The sequence below is a fragment of the Geotrypetes seraphini genome, chromosome 12, assembly GCF_902459505.1.
Source record: "Geotrypetes seraphini chromosome 12, aGeoSer1.1, whole genome shotgun sequence".
NCBI lineage: Eukaryota > Metazoa > Chordata > Amphibia > Gymnophiona > Dermophiidae > Geotrypetes > Geotrypetes seraphini.
The window spans coordinates 12,585,181-12,612,543 of NC_047095.1; positions in this window are offsets into that span (position 1 = coordinate 12,585,181).

A 27,363-nucleotide genomic window follows, 5' to 3' on the forward strand; every position below is an offset into this window, starting at 1 on the left:
ATTCCGCTCAAGGGTCTTGGCAATGGGGCCATCTTGTTATAATTTCCTGTTATATATCTTGAAAAATCTAATGGTGGTGATTGTTACCTCTTGAACCCAAGCAATTATTAAAATGTTTGGTATACTGGGAAGAAGGTCCAACTGCGATTGTAATTATCTTTGGTTAGCATGCAATTGGCTGTCACTGTATAGGATTCATCTGCTTTGTAGTTAGGATTTTTTTTTTTTCCTGTATGTATTTTTCCTGCTTGACTCCAGAAATATTGTGGACTGAGTGATACTTCTTGTATTAAGAGGTTTCCCTGTATATTTTTGTCTTGTTCTGATTTCTTTTTCAAGCATTTGCTTGAATATTATATTGAATTCTAAAATAAAATAATAATAATAACAATTTATTAGCCTCAAGTAGGCACAAAAACTCATATACAGCAGATAGCATATACTGCATTTTAGCAATATGCAACACTTCTTATGCTGTCCTTATTTTAAATTCTTCTTATGATCTCCCCTTCTCTTCCTGCTGGAAGTATATATTAATGATCCTTTATTGTATTATTGTATTGTAAATACAAGGATTAGCTTTATATAGTTCCCACTATTGCTGTTACCTCAACTGAGAAAATAACATTGTTCCATCATTCAAACCTGGAAATTACTTCAGTGTTATGATCTGGCATTGCCGTAGTCCCTACATCTTCAGACTAGCATAGTTTTACCGGAACAAATCTTCCTGGGTGACCCATATCCTCCTTAAGATGCAGGATGACAATGTCAGCTGTCTATCGTTTACATAGAGGAAAAATGTGAAACCACCACTCCACATGCATTGCCTCTTGCAGAAATATTAAACTTTTCAGCCTTTTTCTAGGATTCCATAGTAAGCAACCAAAACAGTTTGTCAGCATGCCCTTCCCTCACATTTTACAATCCCAATGCAAACCTTACAATGAATGCCCTGTAGTTGCCTTCCTCTTAAGGATTGTCTCTTTGAAATTAAGCTTACAGCAGTTTTATTTAAATTTTGTCTTAGATGTGTAACATTAACTAGAACACAATATCACCTATATGTCAGAACCATTGCATCAGACAAATGAAATATATCAAAATGTCTTCGTAACGTTATTATTATTAGACGATATTTGAATAAGAAACCAAAAATGGGTCTTTGTGACATTTGGAGCATTGAGATAAAGCATCAGATTAATGCATCTCAATGGCCACGAATCTGGATTTGGAGGATGAGATGTACGTTGTCGGCATCTATGAGACAAACTTGGTTTTTCTTGTTGCATAGAGTGTTCTGGACCCCAGTTTGTTTGCAAAAATTAGACAGTTCTAAGTCGAATAGATGCTGGCATTGTCACCTTGCAGGTGGGACATTACATCATTTACTATTCTATTGTCCATTGATACATAGTTTTTGGGAATCCATTTGGAGTCAAGTAAATAATTTATTGGAAAATCCAGTGGCTTTATTGTATGATATGGTATTATTTGGCACATCAATGAGAGCGAAGAGCCAAATATCATCTAATAATAATAAATTACTACTTATCATGACAGGGGTTGCCATACAGCACATTACAAAAAATTGGAAAAATTGGGATCGGCTAAGTTACAGTTTCTGGTGGAATTCTTTATGCCATATCTTCAGAATGGAAGTGCTATAGCTATTCAACAGGGGTATTTTAAGAAATTTGAGGATGTTTGGGAGCCATTAACTAATTACTGTAAAGAATGAATATTACTTTTTCCCTTTGAATATATACGTCCAAGAGGAGTGGGGGTGGGGATGATTCATTGTTTTCTTATAATTGAAGTTAATTGTTTGGGTATTAGGGGGGTAGAATATTAGATTTGAATTAGTTTCTGATAGAATATTAAGTGATCTTAAAGTACCCTGTTTCCCCGATGATAAGGCAGGGCCATCAAATAAGACAGCCCCCCCCTTTTTAGAAAAAAATGTAAAATAAGGCCCCCCCCCAAATAAGCCACCCACCGATACCTGCGCTTACCTGAATCGGGTGGTACGGTGGGTGACTCGTGTGGTCCCTCCGTCTACCGTATTTGCCTCCATGGCTGCGTGCCGCGCCTCGTCATGAAGTGAAGAGGAGGAAGTGACAGGACTGCAGCGCGCGCACGTGATTCTGCGCAAGGAAACACAGGCAGCTTCCCTCATCCCTCCCTAACGGAGACTGCAGGAGTTTGTTCACGGCCAGAACATCCAAAAGTGAGACACGCAGACAGGTTTCTTTTGCTGTGAGCAATACCACTTACTGTATATAAAGCCTGTTTAAAATGCATACGGTATATAAACAATGGTTTCACATTGTCAAGTCCCCTCTGATGCTGCACTACAGAATAATCTCTTTACTGTGTTTCCCTGATGGAGAACATTGGGGACATTAAATGGTACAATATATGGTATGATGGATAAAGCTGGCCATACACGGTACGATTTTTCGGCCGACCGATTCTTCAGCCGACCGTTTTCTTCCTCCAATGAACGCATTGCGAACGTACTTATCGCGAACGTAATAAAATTCTGTTTTTTTTCAACAATAACTGTGTACTGTAGTCTTCTTCATGGGTAAATAAGGCATCCCCCCGAAAATAAGCCCTAGAGCATATTTTGGCCTTCCAAAAAAAATAAGACAGTGTCTTACCATCGGGGAAACAGGGTATGAACTGTTTTTACCTTATATTGAACTTATTTATTTAAAAAATGTCCTTTGTGTCCCTTTTTTTCTGGTATCAATGAGGTATATACAGTAGCCTTCTGGCCATACTCATAGCTTAATGAAACAGTCTATGCACCAAAAATGTTCTCTCTGGCTCTGGCTCTGACTGTGGCCCTGTTGGGTAGAGCCGAATCCCCAACAGGTTGGGAGGAGAGGAGCATGTACACCACAGGTGTTGCCGCCCTCCCAAGTGAAAGGCTACGGTTTGACTTCTTCCACTCCCAGCACAAGTCAGAGCAGCGCACAAGCTGCTCCAAAACATAAATTCAAAAGTACAAAAAAAACCAAGGAAAAACTGCTGGGCTTAACAGCCTACTCACACTCCATTAAGTGTTCCTCCCAGTTAGGCAGGTCATAGTCCACCTGGCATTCCATGTCTTGGTCCTCAGGCTGGTCTTCTGGTTCCTCCATTTCCCAATCTTCAGGGAAACTTTCTTGTGCTGGCCATGGTTCAGCTGCAAGGCCTGGCTTCCTTCTCAGCTTCTGCTCAGCTCCTTGTCCCAGCTGTCTCTCTTCTCTATCTGACGAGGAAAGCTCAGTAAATGGGAGCCTCGGCAACAAGCCACGCCCCCTCCTAGCAGGGTTAGACAAATTCTTAAAGGGCCTTGTCTTTACAATATCAGCCTCTTAAAGGGGCAAACTCCTTCCTCAAGTTGCGCACAGGATTTTCACCCTGGTCAGGATGTTTTCTAAACCTGGTCACAGAGTTTTTACTGGGGCATACAGGGACTTTCTCCTTAGTTCTCGTAGGTCTAGCCAGATTCCTGTCACAATAACACAATAAACTGTCCTTCCAATATTCAAAGCGAGTTAAAAGGCCAGAAATGGCCACCGACCATAAACTCACTTGGTCATAACTATCTGGTCATTTTCAGTGCACTTAAGTGGTCATCCTTGCTGAAAATGACTGGTTAGTGCCAAACTTAAAACAGGCTATGTTTGAGGAGGGGCCGGTTATGTTGGAGTGTTCTGGGGACAGAGTCCAGTTAGGTCCTAATATTCAGACCTAATCAACCAGGTTTAGCACATAAACAAGACTCCATAGATAGACTGTAAGCTCTTCCGAGAAGGGACCATCTATAAATGTCAAAATGTATAACGCTGCGTACGCCTTTCAGCGCTATATAAGTAATAAGTAGTAGTGGTAGTAGTAGCTGTCCTATCTTTACGCGCTAACCCATGGTCAGTTAAGTCTTAATATTAACTTAATTAGTCATGTGCTAGCCAGCTTTTAAAAAAATGGAAATTCAGTTCCAAAGTATGTACAGGCTCAAATACTGTCCACCACTGGCTGAATATCAACCAGTGTATTATCAGCTGCTGTGAATATTTTCTATATGTTTAGAAACCCTTAGGAAACCTAATCACTTTTTTTTTATATATAATTCTTTATTCATTTTCCCAAATTACATTAAGTGTTAATATTTTCATTCACAGTAACAATAAATACATCACTTATAAACAATCATTGGTATATTACATATATTCTTATCCCTCCCTATCCCTCGCCCATCCCCCCAACCATATACTCCATTATTGTATGATATATGTAATAATAAAATACCCCCTCCCTACCTCATAAACTAATAAACATAAGGGAAATAATTTTACTTAATCCTGACAATATTTTGTTAATGGTTTCCATACATCCTAACCACTTAATATTAAAATATATATGTTGCACTTCTTGACAAACTGAAGTAGTAACTAGTCCCCATATATATGATTCAAGTCATTCCCTAAGCTGCATAAATCCACATTTTCCCTTTCTACCTCCTTCGCTTTCTGCCTCCTCTACTTCCTCAGCCTTCCCTCTCACTTAGATCTCTAGTCCTCCCCTCAGCCTAATATTTAGATCTAGCAGGATAAAGTGGATAAGTCTATTCATAAAAATCACTGCCCTAATCTTGTCTAGATAACATAATCTAGATAACACTCAGAATTTTATGATGTGTGATAGAAAAGAATTACCTCACCTTATATTCAGTCACACTCTTATACAGGTCTATTAGACATTCCACATTTTACTTTCTTGTATTTAAACTTTGGAATGATTTACCTTCCTCCCTCTCTCCCTCACTTCATTCTGAGAAGTCCTTTAAACAGTTTACGATCCTCCTCAAAACTCATTAATTTAGCATTTGATTTTTGGTTATTAGGCATGACTACTTAGTTGTGCTGCCTGATGTCACTGGACAGCTGGTGTTCTCTCTCTGTTCAATGTGTGCATTTTTCCTGCTGTGTCTCCTAATGATTTTTTCCAGCTTTTTGTTTTACAATGTACAGCACCTTTGACCTGTACACCAAATAAGGCAGTTTAACAAATGACCAATAAGCAAACATAACCATAAACATGACTGTTTGCATAAAATTGAAGTAATATACAGAAATAAAAACATAAAGGAAATAAAGTAATGGCTTTTTTATTGGACTAACAATGCATTTATGATTAGCTTTCAAAGGTAACCCCTTCTTCAGATCAGAAATACACAAATGTTGACAAAGAGTATATAAAGAAAACATAAAATCATACCAGTGGTAGTTTCACAGGAAGAGGGATGGTGGGTAAGTAGGAGACCGAAAGGTGACAAAGCAGTTTAAATTTCTTTGTAGCATGAAAGGAAACCAAGATCTTTGTTAAGTCCTGTCTGCTAGGTATCAAAATATTTCATCATTTTGATTTCAAAGGTTTTGCAATCTTGGATTGTCTTAAAACTTCCTTGTAGTTTTCTCAGCATGAAATCACTGGTGCAGTGATCAGTTTTTCCCAAGTGTTGTCCTACAGAAGTGACATCCTGGTTGGTATTGCAATTTTTAATATGCCTTTAGCATCTGGCCTGTTTCATCAAAGTAGCAGCCTTCTTTGCACTTTTTGCATTGAACAAGCATGTGAAAAATACCCTTATGTTGAATGTTTTTCCCATACGAGTGACCTCTGAGATGTGCTTGCACAGTTTATAGCTTGCCAAACTGCAAAGATGTGTCCCATTCTCTTCGTTATGGGCTTGTGTAGGGAGTTTGCTTTTTATCAGTTTCTGTTTCAGATTAGGTGGCAGACGGAAGGCCAGCACAAATGGAGCTGGGAATATTTGTTTTAATTATTCGTCTTCATGGAGTAGTGATTGTAGATCTGTTATACTTTTTCTTAGTTTTTCAAGCTCTGAATTGTTGGTCACTACTAAGGGGGTCCTTTCTGTGGTTTTCTTGTCCTTGTAGTGCGATAGGTTTTTTTTTTCTGGGTGTTTTAAGGGATGAGGCAATATTCTTGGAGACTATTTTAGGGCTCCTTTTACTAAGGTGCGCTAGCATTTTTAGCGTGCGCTGCATTGCCGCGCACGCTAACCCGCGCTACGTGCCAAAAACATTACCGTCTAGTGCACGTGGCAATTTAGCTAAAACCACTAGCGCAGCTTAGTAAAAGGAGACCTTAGTGTTGTATCCTTTTTGTATGAAGGATTCAGTCAGGGTTTTAGGTGTTTCTCTCTTATTGTGTGGCTTAGCTATATATAACAGATTTTTTAAAATATATATCTGAGGGATGAAAGCTGGAGCTGTGGAGGTAGTTGCATCTGTCGGTTGGTTTCTTGTATATAGATGTTTATATGTAGGCGTTGTCAATAGAGACTGTGGTGTCTAGAAAATTGACTTTTTCTGGGGAATAGTCAATTTTGAATTTGATTGTAGGATGATTTGTATTGAAAGAATTATAAAATTGTTTGAGTCTTTTTTCCCTCAATCCAAATCCTAAAAAATGTCATCAATATACCAGTGGTATTTCAGGGGTTTAGTCTGATATGTATTTAGAAATGTCTCTTCTAGTTCTGCCATGAAGAGGTTTGCATGATCTGAAGCAATGTCAAAACATGGAATTTTGTTTCTGTAAATTGCCACTTAGACCCAAATTCTGTAACCAGCGCCTAAAGTTGGTGTCAGGTCAAAAGCGCGCCGGGACAAATGCGCGCCCGGACAATTGAGCGCAGCGCGGAGGCACGCGCCACTCTAAATTACTGTTTTTAGGGCTCCAACAGGGGTGTGTAGGGGGGTGTGGGGGGGAACCCCCCCACTTTACTTAATAGACATCGCGCCGCGTTGTGGGGGGTTTCAGGGGTTGTAACCCTCCACATTTTACTGTAAACTTAACATGGCAACAGAGTAGTGGGGCACCTTCAGAAAACTGCTGTTAACTTCACAAAAATAGTGCAACGTAAACATCTCACCAGAATTTCCTTGTAGGTCATGGTGAGACCCCCAAAACCCACTATACCCTACCTGTCTATAACCCTAATAGCACTTATGACTGTAGGCAGCACCTATATGGAAGTATAGTATGGTTTTGGGGGTTTCTGGTGGGCTCACATTTTCCACTATAAATGTAGTGGTTAGAATGGCTTATGGGCTTGGGTCCTCCTCTCTATGGTTCACTAGCCCACACCCCAAACTACTTAAGCCACCTCTGTGCAGCTCTACTAGGCTTTCCTATGCCAGATGCTGATATTCTGGAGGCAAGTATGTACTTTTTTATTCTGATCTTAGTGGGTGTATGTGTGGATCTTTACTTTGTCTCTGCAGTGGTTATCTGGTCACTTTGGATACCTTTTTGACAGTTATACCTGTTTTTATATTGGCTGACTCACAATGTTTAAGTTTTGTCCATGATATCTAGCAAAACATTTGATTATCCCTGCAGGACGACTACGTCTAGGTCATCCCCATCCCACCTACATACTGCCCTAACCACTCCTCCAGATATGCCCCTTTTAGCTCTGGTCGCACAGTGAAATTCACAGGCCCAAAAAGACATGTGACACGTCCAGAAAATCGATTTGATTATTGGCACTTGGACGACCTGTCTTTTAGGTTGTCAAAGTGCTGACTTTGGCGGGTTTTTAGACGTGTTTAAGTTTTGAATATGAGCCCCTAGTCTCTAGGAGTTCAATAATCCACTCTATAAATCCAGATATTTCTTCTGTGAATGTGCCAATACCAGATATGATTGGTCTTCCAGGTTTATGAATTTTTGGCAGTATGTATGTAGAATGTGCCCACAGATGGATGGTTAAGTATGAGTTTCTTTAAATGTGGTTGTATTTTCTTTGGAGGTATTTGTTGAGATTTTTTAACTGTTTGGAATAATATTTTCTGGAGACTTCAGTCAATTTGTTGTAGTATGTGTTGTCTGACATTTGTCTGTGTCATTCTCCAATGTAATTTTGTATGTTCATAATTACTGCAGAGCCTCCTTTGTCTGCAGGGTTGATGACAATGTTTTGATTATTTTGTACGTATAAGAATATAAGAACATAAGAATTGCCGCTACTGGGTCAAACCAGTAGTCCATCGTGCCTAGCAGTCTGCTCCCACGGTGGCCCTTAGGTCAAAGCCTAGCCTTACCTGCATACGTTCTGATTCAGCAGGAACTTGTCTAACTTTGTCTTGAATCCCTGGAGAGTGTTTTTCCCTATAACAGCTTCCAGAAGAGCATTCCATATTTCTACCACTCTCTGGGTGAAGAACTTTCTTATGTCTATACAGGATCTATCCCCTTTTAACTTTAGAGAGTGCCCTCTCATTCTCTCTACCTTGGAGAGGGTGAACAACCTGTCTTTATCTACTAAGTCTATTCCCTTCATTATCTTGAATGTTTCAATCATATCCCCTCTCAGTCTCAGCCTTAATGGGTCAGACCAATGGTCCATCAAGCCCAGTAGCCCATTCTCACAGTGGCCAATCCAGGTCACTAGTACCTGGCCAAAACCCAAGGAGTAGCAATATTCCATGCTACCGATACAGGGCAAGCAGTGGCTTCCCCCATGTCTTTCTCAATAACAGACTATAGACTTTTCATCCAGGAACTTATCCAAACCTTCCTTAAAACCAGCTACGATAACTGTTCTTACCACATCCTCTGGCAATGCGTTCCAGAGCTTAACTATTCTCTGAGTGAAAAAAATAAAATTCCTCCTATTGGTTTTAAAAGTATTTTCCTGTAATTTTATTGAGTGTCCCCTAGTCTTTGCAATTTTTGACGGAGTGAAAAATCGATCCACTTGTACCCATTCTACTCCACTCAGGATTTTGTAGACTTCAATCATATCTCCCCTCAGCCATCTATTTTCCAAGCTGAAGAGCACTAACCTTTTTAGTCTTTCCTCATATGAGAGGAGTTCCATCCCATTTACCATCTTGGTCACTCTTCTTTTTATAGCAGCTTGTTCTGGTGGGGAAAGGTTGTATAGAATTTTCTTCTGTGTAATGGAAAGTTGTGATTTTACTCTATTTCTGAAACTTTCTACGTAGTTATCTAGTTTTGTGTTTTGTCCATCCTGTGGGGTAAAATATGTATTTTCTCATAAAGTTGTATTCCAGTCTATTGTGAGTCTCTTTCTTGTGGAAATGTACTTTTAAGCAGAGTTTCCTGAAGAGTTCTTCAAGATCTGAGTATAGATGGATTTTATCTATGTTACTGGTAAGGCAGAAAGAGAGTCCCTTCAAAAGTACAGAAGTCTCCTGTTTTGATAACTGGCAGTTGGATCTTTCATATGCTCATCCTCTAACATGGTGCATATCATTCAATGCAAAAGTGCAAAGAAGGCTGCTACATTGATGAAACAGGCCAGCTGCTAAGGACTAGGATCAACTTACACAGATATATTAAAAATAGTGATCCCAACCAGGGTGTCACCTCTGTCAGACAACATTTTTGGAAAAACTGACCACTGCACCAATGATTTTATGGTGAGAATATTAAGAGGAAATTTTAAGACTCCAAGAATGTAAGACCTTTGAAATTTTGATACCTAGAAACAGGACTTGGCTTCCTTTCACACTACAAAGAAATTTAAACTATATTGTTACCTGTCTCTTTCTTACCCGCCCACCTGACCCTCTTCCTGTGAAACTATCACTGGAATGCCTTCATTTTTACCTTATACTGATATTGGTCAACATTTGCTCATTTCTGATTTGAATGAGGGGTTACCTTAAAAAGCTAATTATAAAGGGCCAGATTCTGGAATGGGCACCTGCTGCGTGCCAATCACCGACAGGTGCTGCATCCAGAATCAGATCTTTTTTATTTTACATAGGTTCCTTAAACGTTGGCTAGCATTTTAAAGGCCGACATTTAACGTACTAGTCTCATGCCTACGGAGGCACCTAGGGATGACTACAGATGCTTCAGTCCTCTTCCGGCACAAACCACACCCATGTCAGCCTTAGGCATCTGTAGGCATTCCTTTGCACTTCTGTAGGCACGAGACAGGTGCCTAAGAAGAGCACCTGCATTTAAAAAATAAAAACATGGGTCCTGATTGGTTCGTTAGATGGCGTTAGGATGCCTACCACCACCTAACTTTGGGACACTGGTTGGAGAATTTGGCTCAAAATGCATTAAGTTAGTCCAATAAAAGTTATTATTTTACTTCCTTTATGGGGTTTTTTTCTTCTATAATAATAATAATAATAATAATTTATTTTCTTGTATATCGCCTCACCAGTAGTTCTAGACGGTTCACAACAGCGAAGAAACCAAGACATTTCAGTTAAAAATACAATCTTAAGCACACTGCATTTTAATATATCAATTAATATAACATAATAAAAAATTAGATTTTTTTTTAAATTCTTTATTCATTTTCAGACTTACAATAAGTGTGACAATATGTCCAAACAAATTAACAATAAATATATCACTTAATAATTATCAATGGTACAAATAATATGCTCTTATCACCCACCCTTTTAAAAATACTAAGTTTCAAGTTTATTAGGTTTTTATATACTGCCTATCAAGATTATCTAAGCGGTTTTACAATCAGGTACTCAAGTATGTTTCCCTACCTGTCCCAGTGGGCTCACAATCTATCTAACGTACCTGAGACTATGGAGGACTGAGTGACTTGCCCAGGGTCACAAGGAGCAGCACGGGGTTTGAACCCACAACCCCAGGGTACCGAGGCTGTAGCTCCAACCACTGCGCCACACACTCCTCAGCTATTAATATGTCAGTAACAAAAAACTGCTATAATAAAAAGTTTGGAGATAAAAACTGTTAAAAACACAACCTGATAAGAAAAGGCACCATGATAACATATACTTTAAAAGAATCAGCATTCTTGTTTATCAAATAAAGAAGTTTTTAATAGTTTTTTAAATATAAGCTTGGACAATCAACTGACTCATCCAAGAATTCATCTTACCCGCCTGATATTCCAGTGTCCTATCCAAAAAAGTCCTGTAACGACAATCCCTTGGAGTAGGGAAGATAAACATACCTGAATTTCTATCTATTACCTTGAAAAGTGGACTAATATGGCCACCACACCATTTCACATAAAGTTGAGAAAGTACATGGAAAAAATGTCTGTGATATGAATGAACTACTCCACTGACTCAACTAAGTTTCTTTGGGTCAGTTCTTTCCCACCCATTACCAAATTAAAAGTTGGAAATCTGGTGCAAATCCATGTGCCTAATTTAGATGTGGATTGGACATATTCTATAACAGCGTGTGTAAATTTTCAAAACACCCACGATTCACTAATGCCTTTCCCAGGGCCATTCCCTCGTTTTGGTTCTGCTCACTAGAATTTACCTGCACCTCTTTTTAAAATACATCTAAAAAGATGTGAGTATGAATTCTGAATAGTACCAAATAGTTCCCAGAATTATACATTAGTGGCCAACTATTCGTGCTGATTGGCTCTTTAATCAATTAAGTTGTATTTGCAAATTGGATGTGCACAAATTTTCACATGCAAATCAACGTAGCTTATATAGCATGGGCATGGACTGAAGCTGAGAGGGGTTACGGCCATGACAAATGTCAGAAAGTTCTGCTTTGCACAGCGGGAGGTGAATGCCTGGAACTCTCTCCCAGAAGATGTGGTGGAGGAAACCACCATTTTAGGATTTAAGGTAAAATTGGACGCACATCTTCTTGCGGGACGCATTGAGGGATACAAATGATTAAGGTATTCACCCAGGTACGCCTGGCTGAGCCTCCGCGTGTGCGGACCACCGGACTGGATGGACTCCAGGTCTGATCCGGTGCAGGCATTTCTTATGTTCTTATCAGAATGGGGAAGGCCACAGGGGCCATGGCCTAGCCAAGGATTGGCAGTCAGCGGTGGTTTCTCACCTACCCACCCTCCTTCCAGTGCTGTACTTTTAAATCTTTGAGCATCCGTCAAGCAGCATCAACGAGCAAGCCTGCCCCCCGAACCCTTCATTCTACTTCTGGGGGTAGGCCTGATCATTGACGCTATGGGGAGCTGCCCAAATATTTAAAAGCACAGTGCCAGGAGGAAGTGGGTGGGGGAGTCGGGAGCAGTGCTGAAGGATTCTGCTGGCTAGGGCAGAACTCTTGCCCCCCCCCCCAACAAAACAGCCTTCCTCTGCCTATATATAGAATCCTGGGTAATGTGGGCAAATACATTCTTCTGACCAGGAAGAGGAGGCTTATTTTCAGACAGGCCAATGTAACCCAAAAATGGCTTCGAAAATGGTACTTTAAATAGTGAGGTGAAAATGTTTCCTTTCATTAACCACAGCACACTTATATTAAAACCAGACACCATGCTTCCAGGCATTATTAATCATTTCACCATTTTATATAAAACTAATCCCAGTTCATAAAAACTGCCTCAGGTTCTTGTATTTGTAATTATTCTGCTCGGAAGAAACATGACTGCTGCAGGAATTCATAAAAAGATGGTGGCGGTTTGAAAAAATATTGTGTTCATGAGCTTGCCTGATTTTATTGAACATTTCTGTTAGCAGGATAGTAGAACATTGCTTAGCTTTATATACACATTTTATTCCAAGAGCTAGACATCCATATGTACAAATGAGATAATAAATAGATCAAGCAAGTAAAGTTTGCATTATCAAACAGCTGCAGTGATAGCCAAAGACTCTTTTTTCTTCTTCTTCTTCATAACAAATAAAGTGATAGCCTGGCCAGTGAAGTATAATATGCCTCTTCCATGGTTGAGGGAATTCTAAAAGAATGCAGTAAGATAAACATCCACAGTCCTACCTTTGCCGCTATGATAGGAAGAATGTACCAACTGTCCAGCCTTAAACAAATTGCTAGAAAGTCAATGTACTTATAGCCATATTTCTCCCAGGCTAGTGTGAGGCCTAGCATTTATATAATCAAACACCATAACAAACTGGATCTCTAGTGAACAATCAGTATAGCTCAAAACCAGTAAGTATTTGACACAGTAAGCTTTCCAAAATTCTGTTCATATGTGTGACTTTTTAAAATTTATATTTTACCTAAAATAGATGGTGAACCAAACAACATAGCAAACAATTCAGGAGTCAGTTATTATGGTAATAAATGCTATTTCTTAATATACTCCATTGAAAATAACAGGGGTCAGTATATTAAATTATGCAATACAGTGGGCGGTGGTACCGTGCCCGACACTATGACACAGGACATACTTTTACTGGAGCACTGGTCTACTATTTGAAGCTGAATTTTAATGCCAAGAAGTGTAAAGTTATGCACCTTGGTAGCGGAAACCCATGCAGAACCTACACTCAGAATGGTGAGACCTTAACTAGAACTGGTGCAGAACGGGACCTGGGAGTAATCATTAGTGAAGAAATAAAGACAGCCAATCAAGTGGAGAAAGCCTCATCCAATGCTAGACAAATGCTGGGTTGCATCCGGAGAAGTTTTGTTAGCTGAAAGCCCAAAGTGGTAATGCCGCTATATAGGTCCATGGTGAGACCACATCTGGAATACTGTGTACAGTTTTGGAAGCAACATTATCAGAAGGATGTGCTGAGAATAGAATCGGTTCAATGGTTGGCCACCAGGATGGTCTCAGGACTCAAGGATATCCCATATGAAGAACATCTAGGTAAGTTGCAGCTATACTCTCTCGAGGAACACAGAGAGAGGAGTGACATGATAGAGAAGTTCAAATACATTACTGGCCATATTGAGGTGGAAGAAAACATATTTTTCCTTACAGGACCTACGGCGACAAGAGGGCATCAGCTTAAAATCAGGGGCGGGAGATTTCATGGTGACACTAGGAAGTACTTCTTCACCGAAAGGATGGTTGACCGTTGGAATGATCTTCCACTTCAGGTAGTTGAGGCCAATAACGTGACTGACTTTAAGAGCAAATGGGATCAACATGTGAGTTCACTTCAAAGAAGAACTTAGGGGGGAGGGTTATTTGAGTGGGCTACTTGTTGAGCCGAAGGCCCTTTTCTGCCATCATATTCTATGTTTCTATCATCATTTGATTTAAAACATATCCTATGAGGCTGGGTCTGTTCCACACTTCATAGAAGTTTGAGAGGGCTTCTTCCAATAATAAGTTTGTGATTATATCCGATTCAAACTGTTGAAGTTGCAAGCAAATATTATGAAAATCCTGCCTGAAATCCCAGAAAAAGTAGAACAGGAGCCATATTCATGTCATACTGCTCTGGTGAAGTGAGAGAAAGGGGTGGCATAGAAAGAAGAGGGTAGTGGAGGTGGAGAAGGAGGCAAGAGAGTCATAGACATGCAGTTCAGCTAGATAGGATTGTGCTCATGTGAGTTATGATGATTCATATTAACATGTCTAATCAAGGCGATGGTTGTATTCGTATTAATGCACTTTTGTAAATAAACCTTTAAGTGCGGTGGCAATAATTTACATATTACAGTACATTTATTTGTTAAAGATTTTAAATGCGTTTAGAAATCTATGTCAAAATAGATTAAACTTTAAAGTGAACTGCAGGAATGCATTTAATATTAGAAGTTTCTTGGAACACACTAGGAACAAAATGTAAGAGCAGTTTCAAATACATTATGAAGGACGCTAACAGAGGTCTCTGTTGCACAGAACATTATTTGTAATTAATGTTCTTTTCTACTATTATGCTGAAGGCCCTAAAACTGTCAGTTTTACTGCTTTCATTTTGTTTTATGACTGTTTACTCAAAAAAAATATTGTAAATAAATCTCTTCAGAAAGGATAGCATATGCACTAGGGCTGTGCAAGCAAAAAATGAAAATTAATTTTGTTTCCTGTGTCTAGAAGTGTTATTTACCCTTTTGTTTGATTTTGTTTTTATGAATTTTTATCTCAGTGCAATTTTATTCATTAAAAGGTGGCTGTCACTCATACTTAAGGAAAAAAATAAATATGCTTGTGGTAAACTTCCGACTTCTCCCCCTCATCACAAGCCAAATCTTGATGAAAACCTATAGCCCCCTAAGAGCGTCACTTGACCATTACCCAACTCTCTTTAATCCCCATTGTCATTAGCATTAGCTGATATGAATCATTTCTCCCTCACCAAACAAGCCAAAGAACCCCCACCCATTTACTGGGACTATTGGTTATACCATTGTGTTGGAGCACAAGTGATCCTATTTTCCTCCCAGTCCTGTTGTACTGAAAACAAAGTCGATATAGTTCTTGGACTAGACAACTAGAAGGTGGAGTCTTGGAAGCAAGAAGCACTGAAGCAAAAGCAGATGTAACCTGGACTGGAATACCAGAACACAGACCCCCTTTTTTACTAAGGTGCACCAACTGATTAGCTTGCGCTAATTGAATTAGCACACGCTAATCGGTTAGTGCACTTTAGTAAAAGAGGGCCTGAGTCTTGGAAGCAGAAGACTTTGAAACACGGCTTAAGGCCACAGATTTAGAAATCTTTGGAGCATGTGAAGAGCATTTCCAAATCTGAGGGCCATGACTGTTACAAAGTCTGTTCTCATCCAACAAGGGAACAGCCAAGCATAAAGGTCTTGACAAGGAGGCAAATGAAGCCTACATAGGCCTCTTCTCTTATGCAGATCTGCCAAGTTATTCAGTTCCAGGACTTTTTGGTCAATTTTTCTTTTCAGTTTACGAGGGGGATGCTGAAAAGTTCTCAGCCCGTCCAAGCAACTTCCTAATTTCTGAGCGTTATTATGCCACTTAACTTATTTTGTTAAGTGCCATTTTGCAGAAATGAAATTAGGTTTTGACATTGTTTCAGATCATTGATTGACAGGCAAAAAACAAAAGGAATTGACCCCAAAATATCCACAGAGAAGAAAATCCAGAGAAAACCAAAAAACTCTGTGGAGTGACGATGTTCCTAAATGGACCTTATTTGAAAGTGTCAAAGTTCCAAAGGGATACTGAAATCATCCACATAAAATAAATTCATCCACATAAAAATAGGTTATCCACATAAAAGCCTTAAAGGACCTAGTCCGCTAGGGATACAGGACCCAACACGGTCCGCGTTTCGACAAAAAGTCTTCAGGGGTCCCTGGGGGTCCTATAAAGGTGAATACGTGGGAAACAATTATGTGGGGAACCGGAATTGAGACACTGTTTGCGTTTTTTGTTTTTTTTTAGATCATTGATTGAACCAAATCCATGTCATTCTCTTCTTGGTTGAGCTGAGAACTTTTCAGCACCCCCCACCCCAAAGAATAGGATTTATAGACCCTGATTCTACCCATTAAGTCAATGCATCATGATAGTTGTCATAAAATTAGGAATGACCTAAAATTTTCTTCAATCTGGATAACTTGGCAGCTCTGCTAATGCTTCTTGGCTGCCATCAGACATTTTAGGGAAAGTCTCAGCAAGGTTGTTAGACATTTCATATGAATGGCAAGGAAAATGTTATTTTAACTCAAAATGACAGGATCATGACAAGAAAAAATGTTTGTTTTATTTCTGTGTTACTGATAAATGTACACTGTCGCTCAACAGGGAGCTAAAATTATAGAATACTAGCACGTCCATATGTGAATGTCCATATAGTTGCACGTGTAGGTGTTAGCTGAGCGCTCAGCACTGTTCTGCAATTTAGACACACAGGGGTTGATTCTATAAACGGTGCCTAAATTGGCCGGCACCTAGAAAAATGACACCATCTGTGTGTCAATCACACTTGGGCCCTGTTTACAGAATCGCGTCTAGCGGTGCCTATATAAAAACGTAAATATCTCAGTCATATATATGACATTGATAATTCATACATGCACCATACTTGAATCAATGTCCACCATCCTTTTTGAAAACCTCTTACAGATGTCTTTTCAAGGCTTCAGACATGCCATATTGGTTACCACATAATTCGCGGTTACCCAATAACTCTTAATGGCTATGGCTTCTTCACTAGCCCTCTCAAAACTTTTCTTATTTTTGAACTTTTCTTGTTTTTAAACCATAGGTCCCTTTCCCGATGTGATAAGAGAAGTGAAATATACTATCAGAATATTTAAGATAAGTGTTTAAGTAATAACTTATTGCTATTAAGGATAAGCACTTTAAGCACTTTGAAGAAATTGGAAAAATTTAAAAATTACAAAATGGTTTAAAAACAAGAAAAGTTCAAAAATAAGAAAAGTTTTGAGAGGCTAGTGAAGAAGCCATAGCCATTAAGAGTTATTGGGTAACCCCGAATTATGTGGTAACCAATATGGCATGTCTGAAGCCTTGAAAAGATATCTATAAGAGATTTTCAAAAAGGATGGTGGACATTGATTCAAATATGGTGTATATAAAAACGTAGGCACCTGAAATGTAGGCCAAGGTTTTAAGGGCCTATGTTTCAGGTGCTTAAGTTTTTGAAGAATCACGCTTAGCAGCCCCTAAGTCATGCTCCACCCATAGAAACGCCCACTTAAGCATTAGATGCCACTATCCCCCTGTTTTACTAAGGTGCGCTAACCGATTAGCGCACACTACATCGATTAGCATACCTTAGTAAAACAAGGCCTTAGTGCCATGCAATATGCGCCTTTCTTTTATAGAATCTGATAGGTACCTATTGTTCAATTGGTTTTGGTTATTTTTTTATTAATTATTTATACAATTTTATAATGTTTACGAAGCATAAAAATCTTGTACAGAAAAGTGCAATCAAAAACCAAATTAACTTATTTTCCAAAATTGAAAAACACATCAAACTTAGAAATATATGAATACATAAAATAGACTCATTTGGTCACATACTAGTCCTCAATAACTGGAACCAAGATTTAAAGAGTAGAGCAAAATTAATTAAGAACATTTTTTAAGGAAAAATGTATGTCTACTGCAGTACAGAGAGCTAAACTTCATTAGGCGCAGCTATTCCTTTCTCAAGACGCTTCATTGAGAGGAAACTTATCAAATGAGATGGATGTGTAAAAATATACTTCAAAGTGCAGTATCTGACAACACATTTGCATGGATATCTCAAAAAGAAAATACCCCCTATTTGAGTCACTCCAGGTTTCAAAATTAAGAATTCTTTTCTTCTTTTTTGGGTCTCTCTAGAGACATCAGGAATTATCTGAATATGATGTCCCAGGAAGTCCCTGGATCTATTTTTTTTTTTAAGTTCAATGAGTTTTTATTAAGGTTTTACAACAAAACAGAAAATAATACAGATGTGTAACATCAAAACATTGCATTAAGACGTATATTGAATCATAGCAGATCCGTAATGTAATGCCCCAAACCAGGGGAACAATAATACAAAGGATTAGTATCTATTTTTAAAGAAAAGTTTTAATATCCAATCCTTCTCTGGAGCCAAAGCCACAGACAACAAGAGAGTGGCTGGAACAGCCAATTCTCTATCCGATTGTTCCAGTATTGCGGAAATGTCCAATGGTCTTTCCTGAGGTTCCTCAACTTTTTCTTTGACTTGGGATTTAACAGGAAGATAATATACCCTTGTAAGAGGAGGTAAAGAGCTTTCAGGAATTTCCAATATTTCCATAAAGTACCGCTTCAGCATTTCTCGAGGAGAGATTGATAAGATCTTAGGAAAATTTATAATCCTCAAATTGTTAGCTCGACCATTGTTCTCCAGAGCTTCCAATTTCCTCCTCAAAATTATATTATCTTTAACCAGTAAGTCTTGATTATTTTTTACTACTATTAGCTCTTTACCTGTATTTTGTATCTCTACTTTTAAGTGAGATATATCGTTTAATCAATTTTATTTCTCCTTTCTGTTCTTTAAGTTCTTTATCCAAATTTTTAATTTGAGGGTTTAAGGAGTTTCCCAAATTCACCTAAGAGGCGCCTAACTTTAGGCACCCTTTATAGAATCAGTCTCACAGTTTGCTTAGGGCCTAATTCTATAATACCTAAAAAAAAAAATAATGCTGGTTATAATGGTGCTTAGCACAGTTCAATAAAAGGCAAGCACCATATATAGAATCTCACTTAGGGATAGATTCACAAAGCAAACCGATCATGTACTGATCAGTTTGCGACCCCTTAGCGACCCCGGCCCAATTCACTTACCTCTCTTCCGACCATCCTCTGATCCATGCAAATGAGGGCAACAGCGTGCAAAGTAGGCAGGGATGCGATTCACTAAACAAAACCCTGCAACATCGACTGGGCTGGCCGATAAAAAAAAGCGACTGCTGAAGACCAGTCGCTGAAGCCCTTTCCGGCTGCCCTGCCTTCTGCCGCCCTGTTCTCTGCCCTGTCAGCCCCATCTTGCAGCCCTGAAAGCACCTGCCTGCCCCGAACGCGCTGCCTGCCTGCCCCGAACGTGCTGCCTGCCTGCCTCCCTTCTCCGCACTGCAAGCCTGTGGTTTTAATCCACGAGCTTAAGCGGGTTAAAACCACGGGCTTCATTAAAATGATTGCCTTTAAAAAAAAAAATAATAAAATCTATGCCGGCCCTGAGGTCCAGCATATGCGCAGACCATCTACAGATGGTGTGCGCATGCGCGAGGATCGCTATCTAGCAATCCGGGAAGGCAGATGGGGCATTTCTCTAATTGCCCTCATCTGCATATTGGGGCTTTGTGAATTCATTTTACCTTCCCGGATTGGGCCCAATCTGGCAGGTTCGTGAATCTAGCCCTTAGTTACGATCTTAAGTCTACCCTCAACACTTACAAATCAGAACTATTGAAGAACTTAATAATGATAACAATTAAAACAATTCTTTCTAATTGGAAGGATCTTTCTAAATTGGATTATAACATGTGGTGGAATCCCAAAATGAGTGATTATTAAAATTTGAATGTAGCGCTATTGCTTGGAATATTGGTGAATTTCTATATTTTTCATCACTGCCAGATATTGTTTGTGGCAAATTTTAGATGATGCATTTCTAAGACCTTGATTTTAAAAAATTTAGGGCTCCTTTTACTAAGCCGCGTTAGGGCTTTAACGCGCGGAATAGCACGCGCTAAATTGCCGCCCATGCTAGACTTTAATGCCAGCACTGAGCCGCGTTCTAGCCGGTAGCGCGAGTTTAGCGCGTGCTAAAATGCTGTGTGCACTAAAACCGCTAACACAGCTTAGTAAAAGGAGCCCTTAGTTATATTTGGAGTCTTCATCTTAAAGAAAAATATGAAAGAGCTAAAATGATCTTACTTGGTTAGTTCTCTAATGCTTACAATATTCTATAGCAATTTTAAATATGTTTAACTGAGCACAGTGTTATTTATAAAAATGCTTACTTTACCTCTAGAAATATACTGTTGTAATACATGGCAGGGGCACAAAATAGCAATCATCTCTTTATGCTTAACCTAAAAATATATCAAAGCATTTTAATCTCACATGATGCCTTCCTTCTTCTTTCCTGTTAATATAGTTTATATTATCTCTTTACAGTCTCAAGAGAATTCGACTCTCTATGAAGATTAATACCATGCTCACTTCACTGCACATTAATGCATCAGACATTATTACTTCAAGCTCAAGGAGTTCCCGTTGGCAAAAGGGAATTAAATCATAACATCCATGCTGTGCGTTTTCAACTATTCTGACACACTAGCTAGAAAACTTTGGTAAATTCAGCCATGGCACTGCACTGTTAATGTGGTGGAGGCTGGGGAGGCTGCAGGAAGCCAAATAAAGCAAGGAAAATCAGAGGAAGGGACCAAAACCTGAAGCAAATGGAAATGAGAGAAAAAAAAGATACAAAGAAGGAGCGAGAGTAAAGCAAAGAACATTGGCAGAAAAAGGTCATTTGAAACCAATGTACTCAAGTTCATTAACACAGGCCATTAATGTGTGTAAATCTGGTTGTTATTATAGGTATTAGTGATCTATTTATTTATTTATTTAAAAATGTTATATCATACAGATTCCAAATGGATTCCCATTATAAAAATGATAGTGGGATTCAAATGAAGCATATGTTTGGACAGATACAAAAGCATAACAACCCTTTTCTGAGGTGTGGATTAAGATATTAACGGAGGGGGAAAATTGTCACTCTCCCCAGAACTTGCTTTACAAAGTAGTGAGTTGAGGAGGCGCAATAGGGCTCTTTTGGACATGAAACTTAGGGCTCCTTTTACAAAGGTGCGCTAGCGTTTTTAGCACACGCACAGGATTAGCGCATGCTATAGCGTGCGTTAGCTGAAAATTACCGCCTGCTCAAAAGCAGGCGGTAGCGGCTAGCACGTGCGCTAAGCATGCACTAAAACCGCTAGCGCGCCTTTGTAAAAGGAGCCCTTAGAGCTATGGGGCAGGAAGCATTTAAGCCTCAGACTGTTATCTTTGAGCCCAGACATTGGTGAACTGCATATGAAATTAGGATAAACAATTGCATTACTGGAATTTTTTTTTTTTTCTCCTAACTTTATAAACCTAGCGACAGGGAGTCAATTTCCTATCTCTAGAATGAGAGAAATGATACCATTGTCTAGAGCAGTTTCCTTCAACCACCGGTCCATGGACCAGTGCCGGTCCACAAAAATTTCCTGCTGGTCCACAGGGCCAGCACGTGCATCAGGCCCAAAACAGTGTTCTTCAACCGCCGGTCCACGGTGCAATCGATGCGGCGTTATCTTCGAGCCAGCTCCTTCTTCCTAACTGATTCAGTGCACAAAGCCAAGGGCAGTAGCTCTTACGGGCATCCTGTGCCTGAACCGGAAGCTTTCTCTCTGACGTTGCAACGTCAGAGGGAAGGCTTCCAGATGAGGCACGGGACGTGCAAGGTGCAATTAGTACTATTATGGGGGTAGGGTCTGGGGTGGAGATTGGGTAGAGATGGGCGGGGTCTGGCCTACGACTTAGCCCAGTGTTCTTCAACCGCCGGTCCACGGACTGATGCCGGTCCACAGAATAATTCTTTTATTTCTGCCGGTCCATAAGTGTAAAAAGGTTGAAAAACACTGGTCTAGAGTACCTGCACTTTTGTTAACAAATCATAACCAATAACTAACTTCCTATTGGTCATAACAATCCCAGTTTCTGGAAGACTTTTAAAGAGGTAGCCATGACAGAGGCATTTGGGACCTGATTCTGTATGGGACACCAGTATCGGCGGTCACCTAGGAAGCAGCCGATCACGTGTCAATCACACAGTGGCATCCTATTTAGAATCAGGTCTTTACTCCCAGACAGATGCCTTAAATGTAGGTGCTTAGCTGCATTTTTTGCCATGTCTTATGGTGTTTTTCAATCAGCAGGGTACCCACTTATGCCTACATTTAGGCACTGGTTATAGAATTTCCCCCTTAATGGTTAACTTTTCCAGCACTTAAGTGTTGTATATTTATTGAATTGCCCCTAATCAATTTTTGAGGCATGAGCTTTAGAAAACTAGGGCTGGATTCTAATAAAAGTTTTCAAAAGTTAGGCGCCTACTGGCACCTAACTTAAGTGTTTTAATTGGTTTTAAGTGGTGCAATAATTAATTGATTGTTTGAGAGCTTCTATACTGCTACTAATGACTGGGGAGTCAATTCAGAGAGGTCTGCATGAGCTTCTGTAGAGGTGTTGCAATACATGAGCTTCTATCAAGGTGTTCCAATACAGAGTTACAAAGAGCTTCTGTGAGATGGGCTCTATACATAGATACAAGGGGCTTCAATAGTGGTGTTACAATACAGAGTTATTAATGCTTGTGAATTTTGCATTCTTTCAACTTTGACCTTTTATTTTAATTTCTATGTTGACCCAATAGATTTGTCTTTGTACCACATTATAAGGGATACATTTGGCTATCAGAATTAACTTTTTAAGATCGCTTGTTTCTAATTTTAAAATTTTATTGATACTGGAACATAGCTACCATACGTTTTACAACTGGATCAAGACTGTCCAAACGGCACACATTATTTCTGAACAATTGTGAGGCTGCTTATATAAACTCTCCTTATGATCTCCTTTGTTCTCAAACCATGTTTGTCATACTTCATGGCTGGGAAGCCAACAAATGACTATTCAATAAGTCTAATTATCAAATAATTTTACACAGGTAACAAAACAGTTACTTTAGTAGAAATGAGCACTGAACTCCCCCTCTGTAACATTTAACATGGTCCATTCTGTTTCCTGTACTGCCAAGGGGGAGTATAAAAAGCCAGCAGACACTGTGTGCAGATTTGATTGAATCATTTATGGTATAGGGTTTGAAGGCTCTAAAGTAGAGTGGTACTTGCAGGTGCATTATGGTAATGTGTAACTAGTACTTCCAGGTTGTGCAAATGCTTTGCAACAGGAATAAACTCCATACAGGTTTTTGAAATTGCCTTCAAAATACATCAACACTGACTGGTAATAGGCTGTACTGGGCTACTTTTATCTTAACTTCAAAGCTCCCTGAAATGAGAAAAATGGAAAGATTACCTTCCTCTTGTGAAATCTTTTTAATATTGTTAAAATAGTGCTTAGGGATAATTTGATTACTGGCTTACTTGATCAAACATTATATTAGCCTAGATCCTTACTGTGCATTGGAGCCATTATTAAAGGTTCTGAATCACTGCGGTGAATTATCCTTTTCTATCATTTTGGAAAATAAAAATCTGCACTCCACAGAAAAACATGCAGAGTTTGAAGAGATGAACAAAGGAAAAGAAATGTTAATATCTCATTCACAGGATGGTGAGGGGGGCAATTTTGCATTTCTCTGTTGATTAGCCTCATAGCACTATCTGTTTGTCTTGTACTAAAACTTTATAGATTTCTTCTGTTTTTCCTTTCTGCTGACCTTTTTCCCATTCCTTTCATTTATTAAAATACTTATTTTTGGGATCCATCTCAATGCCTTTCTTAGTTATAGCTCAAGCTCAGTTGCATTCAAGGTATTGTAAATATTTCCATGACCTTGAAAACTTTCAATCTAATGGGCAGTTCTTTAAAGTGGCACCTAAATTTAAATGCCACAAAGGAGCATGTTTAGTGCCAGTTCTACAGAGGCTTTAGGGTATGTCTAATCCATTATAGAATAACAATACTAATTCAATTTGGTACACTAAAATTTAGGTGCTACAACTTCTATTAGGTCAATGGCTGCCATAATGTTCTATGCCTATGTGTGTATTGAAATGTGTATAATTGATTGTATTCAATAAGTTGTGAACTGCACACAATATTCGAGTTGTGGCTGTACCATAGAGTGATACGAGGGCATTATAACATTTTCATCTTTGTTTTCTATTACTTTCCTGATAATTCCTAACATTGTATTTACTTTCTTAGCCGCCGCCGCACATTGAGCTGAAGGTTTCAATGTATCCTCAGTAATGACACAGAGATCCTTTTCCTGGGCAGTTACTTCTGTTCCTAATGATGTACAGTACACACAAATTTTAGCTAATGCCAATTAGCACCCAATTATCAGTACTAATTGACTTTATCGATTAAATTGCATGTGCAAATTGGGTGCTCACCCAAATTTGCATACACAATTTTGAGTGCCATATGTAGAATCAGACAGGGTCCTGATTCGCTAAAATCATTGATGATGTCAGATAGTGGGAGGTACTTATAAGAGCAAAAAAGACGCCGCGGCCATCTTATCTAAACAGAAACTATGCAGATCGGGATGGTGCAGATAAGTTTGTAAAGGGTAAGCATTTGATACTACATATATTAGATGGTTTCCCCTTAAATAAATATCAACTAAAATTATAATTAAAGGGAGTGAGTGGATTTAATATAGTTTTTTACTGTTTTTATAGGGGACTTTTTCTTGAAGCAGCCTGACGGCGAAACATGTTGATGTGACAGGTCCCTTTCCTGATGTGATAAGAGAGAGAGAAATGAACAATGCAAATATTTAAGATGTTTTTAGTCACGAAGATTAAGTTATTATAATTATTGAGCACTTTAAAGTATAAGAAAAATTAATATAAAAACAAAAAACAAGGAAAATTAACACATTGAGAGGGCAAGTGAAGAAGCCATAGCCATTAAGAAACATTGGGATACCAGAAATATATGAGGTGATCAAATGGCATGTCTGAAGCCCTGATAGATTATTCAAATATCCAAGAATGTATGGGGCATCGACCTTGGGGACGTTCGTTTGATCAATGCCATATGAATTACTGAGATAATTACATATGTAGAATCAGGTCATAACTGCCTCAGCGCTGCATGACATTAGCATTCACACCATGCCACCTCATGCCAATCAACCTTTTGAACCAAGCCTGAAACCAATAATAACGCTTAACCCATATCTGTAGAAAAATAAACTTTGGACATAGCTTTATTTGTAATTCACCATTAACAACAAAGAACTCAAAAGACAATTCAATTTTAATACTGTTTAAACCCCCCCCCCCCCCCCCCGTGTGGCTGCCCCAAACCCCCTTGGAGCTATTCGGCTATTCGGTATCAAAACTAGCTCTCAATTGTCACACTACATTTACAACTCCCATACTATAGCGTGACCCTACGCTGTCATCAGGGCACAACCTCCAGTTGTGGCGGTGTCACCCATAAGCAACCCCTTTCAAGCCTAATTAACCTGTAAACTTGATCATGTCCAGCTACATCAAGGCCCCAACTCCACAATTTTTGGCACTACCAGCCCCCATGCAGTTCTGACCGACTCCTCCCCCAAACCACCCCTCACCCATTATCCCTCTATCCCACTTCACCAAAATTGTACTACTCACTCCCAGAGACGCACACACAGAAACAGAGGGCAGGGAGGGAGGGGCTTTCATCAATCCACACCACTCCCATTGCAACTTCCCCACTCCCTGCCTACAACCCAAATGACCCAAAGCCGCCAAAATCCTCAACACAAACCTTCACTACTCAGTCAGTCTCAGCCATATCTCCCACCAATCAACCTTTGCCTTTTACTCCCACACACCTCACACATTCTATCCTAACAACCAATTAGCCCAACCAATCATTATGTATCTTATATTCTATGTCTAGTCTCCTCTCATTTCCCCCACCCATACTCCCTACCTATCACCATACTATAACTAACCCAATCTTTACCCCTCTCCCCCATTCCATAAGAGGTGTCAGGTTCAGCAAATGTTATCAACTCAGTAAAAACTAGGAAGTTTCCTTTAATAAAAAATAATTATATAGTGATTCAGAAGAAATAAAAAAAAAATCTATGGGCTCAATATTCAAAAAGCCTTAAGATGTTGTAAAACCGCACTAATGTTGTAACAAAGAGCGGTATATAGTACTAATAAACATAAACATTCAACAGTATGTGGTAAACATATAACTTGCTTCTTCCTTGATATATTTGTAACTTATACAGATATAATTGGGCAGTTTAACTTGCTAGGAACCAGAGCCAATTTTATCCATTTAAAAAGATGCCAGCAGTGGAGCAGGTAAAGGTCATTTTAGCACTTATACAATTGCAGAAATGCAATGTAGCTGGTGTTTGATTTGTGTTGCTGATTTCCTGCGGTCTGTTCATTCAGCACTTAGTACATTTGGCAGTGATATTCAGTGGCTAAAAGGATAAATTAGGGAGCTTACAGTTTAGCTGTAAGCTGATAACAGTGGCTGAGCGAATCCTTATAGCATAATTACAGTGGGCTGGGGATGGAGGGGGGGGGGTTTGAATGTGAGGGTTGGTAGTGGGAGCTAGAGGTTGGCAGGGATTGGTGGGTGGGATGCTAGGACAGGAGGATTGGTTGTGAGGAAGGGTGAGGGGTGATTGGTGGAGGACTTGTGGGGATTAAGGGTGAATTTGGCGGGCAAAATCAGTTTGGGAAGGGTGGGAGTGTGGGAAGAGATGGGTAGGCAGGGTTAAATTTGTTAGGTTTAAAATTCATTTTTTGTATTGCTGTGGAATAATTTAAGGGTAGTTTTACCTTTTCTTCTTGATTTCCTGCCGTGGTTGTTGCTTAGGAGCGGTTTTTTGGCTGGTGTGCGGTGCGCGGTTGTTCTGTGGAGAACGGACAGTTGTTGGGTTGATTTGGGTTGTGCCGGTATTCATGCCAGGCCTTGGAGCGGAATTGGAATTCTTGCGGGGTTTGTAGCAGCTCCCTTCACGAGTTTCCTTTTGGCTAATATCGAGTCGTTGCCGGGGCGACGCGCGTTGGTGGTGCCGGACCTAATAAGCCCTCCTTCTTGTCTTCCTGCTCATTTCCGGTTTACGGTGCACTGCGAGTTTCCTGGGGCCGGAACTTCACGACGCGCGGCATTCGCGTCTTTTCCCGGCTTGCTTGGATACGGGTGCCGCAAGTTAGGTGAGCCGGCTTGGCTTGCCGGCCTGGTTGAGTCGGGCTTGTGCGTCGTCCTGGTGCAGTCCTGTGAAGGGGAGCTGATGTCGGGAGCATTGGGCTGATCGGGTAAGCCTTTTTCTGCTTCTTTTGGTCTGGTGCACTGTGTGTCTGTGAGCTGTGGTGACTGTGCATAGGTTGCAGTCTTTTTATTTCCTGCTTGGTGGG